The following is a 5,457-nucleotide window of genomic DNA, read 5'->3' as shown; positions in this document are numbered from 1 at the left end:
TGTAGACCCTGTGTTCTCTTTCATCATATATAGACCCTATGTTATCTGTCATCATATGTAGACTCTGTTCTCTGTCATCATATGTAGACCCTGTGTTCTCTCTCATTACATGTAGACCCTATGTTATCTGTCATCATATATAGACCCTGTGTTCTCTCTCATGTCATGTAGACTCTGTGTTCTCTCTCATTACATGTAGACCATGTGTTCTCTCTCATTACAGGTAGACACTGTGTTCTCTGTCATCATTTTATGCCCTGTGTCCTCTGTCATCATGTATATGCACTGTGTTCTCTCTCATGAGTCTGCTTCTCAGTCTCTGCACTATTTCTGCGTGGCTCTGTCAATACAGCCCTGCAGTATAATTTGAGAGCAGGTATTGGGACACCTGAAGCATTGCTCCTTCTGCTTAGGCATCCTTTAGCTGTTTGTGGTCTTTTGTTCTTCCACAAGAACTTTTTGGATTATTTTTTCTGGTTTTGTGAACTATGTAGCTCAAATTTAAATCATGGTTCCACTGAATCTGTTGATCACTTTCAGTAATATGGTCATTTTGAAAAGATTTACTTTGCCAGTCCATAAGCTTAGAGGCCTTTCCATCCTCTGGCATCTTCAGCTTTTGTCATCACTGCTAATTTCTTTCATATCACTATCTATATATATATATATATATATATATATATATATGGCACTGAGTCCATTTACTGGTGCTCATGTTACTTGTACCTGTGTTTAGGGTTGGCCACTTGGGATTAGATAATCTCCAAGGGAGATAGTCCCTGGAGAAAACTAATTTTGTTAAGTTTTGTGCAGTGTTTGCCTGTCATTCTTTATCTTGAGGGAGGACCCCATGCAATTCTCCCACCCACCTTGTCATGTCAACTAGGTCTGTCATTATGCCATTCTCTATAGACCACCGTGTTGTGGAAACATCACGGCTCCAGCTTCGCTGTTGTGTCTAGAATTCATCAACCAGCAGTCGGTGTCTTGTCCCTGTGATGTTCATGTCCTTTCCGCCCTCTTGTCCACAGTGTTCACAAAGACTTAGTTGTAGAGGCCGTCATTTAGAGCAGGGCGCCTCACAGTCACTTACTGTCGCATTTGACCAGCTCTGGAACTTTTGTAAAAAGAAGGTTTTTGAGGAGTAGTGAGTCCTGCTTTATTTTGAGGAGTCTTCTCAGTGAAAAATTTATTCTTCAGGGCTAGATCACTAGTTACTCTGATAGACAAGAATGCAAGCTGCTAAAATATCAAGACTAAATCAAATAGGATATGAAAATGTATTTAAATTGGTTAAAATTTGCTCTTATCATAAATGATCGTTGCCTAGAATACTTAGTCTGATCATAGACTCAAAACAATGTTGACTGTGCCACACGTTTCATAATCATTTACCATAAATATGGCAAATGAACGAAATAAAGAGATATGGAAAGGGGAAAATCGAAGAAGAGCAGGTTAAATAAAAGAAAGGAGGAGAGTGAACAAGAATGCTGTGAAGGCAAGGGTTAGATAGGGAAGAAAAATTTAAAAATAACATACAACAGTGGAAAACATTTCTCAATGAAATTGGACGTGAGGAAAGTGGGATGAAAATAAATAAAATACTTAAAAAATCAATTAAACAATAATGCTAATAAATGTGTATCAAAAAGGAAAATACAAGTGCAGGGTGAAAGGAGAGAGAGAGAGAGAGAGAGAGAGAGAGAGAGAATATTGTCCAAAAATGAAAGCATATGGAAATAAAAACAGATGTCATGGTAAAAATACAATATAAAACCATAAAAGCTTTAAAAAATAAGCTGAAATACCACCAATGTTATATTAAAGGCAAGAAGACAGAAAGAATAAAAAGAAAAAGGAAAGGAAATCCACGATCCCATGAGAGGAAAAATACTCAACTGTTGGAACAATTGTCCCCCCCAAGCCCTTGAAAATCTTCCCTGTGGAGGGCAAGTGAATGTGGGCATGAAGAATGAGTCCATCCCGTGAATTCTTGTCTTGTCTGTAACTTGCACTGCAGTCTCTTTCTGTTTATAGAACTGCCCATTCCTTCCTATCCTGAGTGCTTTCCTTCACCATGTCACACAGAGGCAGCTTCTAATACACCAGCTGACCCCAGAGTCTAAGATGCATCTTCTATAGAGTTGATAGTCTTGGCACATAGAACTTGCCTCTGAGACAGGATGGAACACCGTATTTCCATCCAGTGGATTTCCTCCTCTGTATTTCCATCTCTCCTCCATCCAGACTCAGAGCAGGAATGACACAGAAACTCCCACTGGGCAGCCACATTTCTAGGTGATGGTGTTTCCATTTCATGCATTGATGGGAGTAAGAAAAAGATTTTTAAAATCTCTAACAATGCTTCTGTAAGTATTTTAGAAAAGAAAACACGGTTATATAACAGAAATTTAGCTCACTTCTATCTGGTTCATGAAGTTTTGTATTGGAATTGCTCATGCAATCAGGTAAATAAAATGAATAAAAATAAGTAAAATAAAGTAGAACATCAGCTGGCAGGGTCTCGAGCAATTCCCTCCTTCATGCCTCAGGGCTACCCCCCTAGCAGGGTGTCTGATACCCTCCTTTTGAAGATCAACCATGCATGATGAATTTCACGTTTAGCAATGCTGAGAGTACTTCTTTGAAGAAGTCGAACTCCTTAGTTGACTATTCAAATTTCTCAAGAATCTGGACGACATTCATATTTTTCCCAGTCTCGTTTCCTTCCCCGATTTATTTGCATATCCGCTTGCTCTCCTCTCTAGGTGATCTGCTGAGAAAGCCGCAGTGTTTGACTCACTGTTCCTCTTCCAGCAAGTCTCCTCACGAGTGCTTTCTCTCCTTACACGTCCCTTTTTTCATTGACTTGTTCAACCAACTCAGTTCAACTTACCCTACTTCATGTTTGCTCTCAGCCCCTGTACACAGTAAACTTTACTGTCTGTGGACTGATTTTCAATGTCATTTATGTGGTATTTATCAAACACCTTCATAATTTCTGATATTGTGGCATAAACTCATCTTTTGTATACATGAGACTTCTTTATTGTGTGCTAATGTAGTACTTTTATAAGATGTTAGGGTAAGAGACATGGATCATTATATCAATTTCAGTTTCTGTTGAATTAAAATAATCTAAGATATGCATAGAGATAAATCTTTTACTTTGATATTTCTTCATCAAGTAGGAATTATTATGCAGAACTAATATAGGTATGATTGTTTTACAATATATGAAAACATTACTAGAATTTATAGGCTCCCCTATTTAGGTGATTTGCTTTCTACTCTTTCAACTTTAATTTGAATTTTTTACATTTTGAATGTGTGTGTGTGTGTGTGTGTGTGTGTGTGTGTGCTGTGCACAGCAGAGGAAAATTTTACAACTTGTTTCTCTTTTTCTACCATGTGGGGTATGAGAACTGAACTAAGGTCATCAGGCCTGGTGGAAATTGCCTCCACTCACTGAACCATCTTACCAACCTTAAACTTGTATTTTTAAAACTTACCTTTTGAGTTTTTAAAATGCTACTTTTGAATATCTAATATTTTCTACCTATGTTTATTACTCAGGTTACTTGAGTCAGCCCCATGCCTTTAAAATCTCTACAGTAATGACTCTCTGAGCTTATGTTTAAATACATATTATCTTTTAAACTCTATGAACTGAATATTTGCAAATGGATATGAACTAATAACTAAAAATAAACATGACCAAAATTCATTATATTTCAATCACCTGTATAAATGCTTCATTTTAGTTTTCTCAGGCTTGTTTTACGTATTTACACCAAAAAAATGTGAGGAAATCATTAAAAAATACATTATGGCAGAATTCAGACATCTATAAAGTAAGCTGGATTGCTACATTCAATCATCTGCAGCTAGCCTCAATAACTGATGTGTTTCTAATTTCACATTTAACTTTATTTGATTCTTATTTGATTATGCTTACACTATTTTATAGCTTCCAGGTAAAACATACTTATAAATGCAAACATTTTAAGTGTATGAATTTTGGGGGGGGGGGCGGGGGGTTGAGACAGGGTATTCCTAAAGCCTCAACTGGCCTGGAACTTGCTATGTACACCAAGCTGGTCTTTATCTCACAGAGATCCACCTGCCTCTGTCTTCCAAATGCTGGGATTAAAGGTGTGTACCACCACATTAAGCCCAAGTGGACAATTTTTGATAGAAATATGTGAATACTCTTAATGAAATTATGATAATTTTGTCAACACAAAATTTCCATTATTTCATTTCAAATTTAACCCCTTATCAAACAGCTCCTATTCTGAAATTTGTGCATATTGTTGCATCTAAAAATAGTGCATGCCATTGTTATTTCTTCATTAAATTAATGAACACAGCACTGTCTATCTATTATCTATCTATCTATCTATCTATCTATATCTATCTATCTATCTATCATCTACCTATGTATCATCTATCTATCATCATCTATCTATCATCTTTCAATCATCTACCTATGTATGTTCTACCTATCCACCTATCAATGTGTTTATGTATTTATCACCTGCATCTATCTATCTATCTATCTATCAATCATCTATCATTTGTCTATCATATATCTCTAATCTGTCTTATGTTATCTATAAATCATTTATCTATCATCATCACCTAACAATCATTTATCCTCATGCATATACACAATTTCACATATATCTATATGCACGTATTTGTGTATGTGACTCTAGATCCACATATGATAGAAAACATGCAATATTTTTTTTCCTTGCATTTTCCCTTTTTAAAGATTTGGTGGTTTTTCCTTTCAAAGTATTTTCCTTTCTGCAGGAACTGCCATCATCTGGTGACTTGCAAAATGAGAACACAAGTGGAAGGAGGAGAGGAGAACCAATGTGTTCTCAGACGTTTTAGAAAACAATGCTTCCTAAGTTCTCTTATACAAATATTTTATACAGTTCTCTAGTGAAAAGTGATGGAACTTGAATGTGTCTCTCTTTCTCTCTCTCTCTCTCTCTCTCTCTCTCTCTCTGTGTCACATTTTGCTAAAGCATAATATTTTATTTGATAAATATAAGGAAATTGATTTTTCTACTCAGAAAGATATTTTTCCAATATATTTTTCAGTTTCACCAAAATTACCAAGTTTATTGACAAAATATCACTCTTATATGTTATTAAGCTTTTGCTATTTGTGGATTTGAAATAGTAGGCCCCAATATTAACAATTCTCTCTTTAAAATTTTGTCTAGCTAAATGTTTTTACTTCTATTTTATTGATCCTTCCAAATATTTTTTTTCCTTTTCTGTATTTTATATTTTATTTTTCTTAGATACTTATTTTTCTCATGTGATGTTCTCTCTTATACTTATTTTGAAATTGTAATGATTTTTCATATAATCCCATGGTTCATTACATTTGATAATTAAGATAGTAAGGTCATTAAATTTTGTTGATTTTTC

This window comes from Nannospalax galili, unplaced genomic scaffold (genome assembly GCF_000622305.1).
Source record: "Nannospalax galili isolate Female #2095 unplaced genomic scaffold, S.galili_v1.0 scaffold15, whole genome shotgun sequence".
NCBI classification, from domain to species: domain Eukaryota; kingdom Metazoa; phylum Chordata; class Mammalia; order Rodentia; family Spalacidae; genus Nannospalax; species Nannospalax galili.
This window is presented reverse-complemented; position numbering follows the sequence as displayed.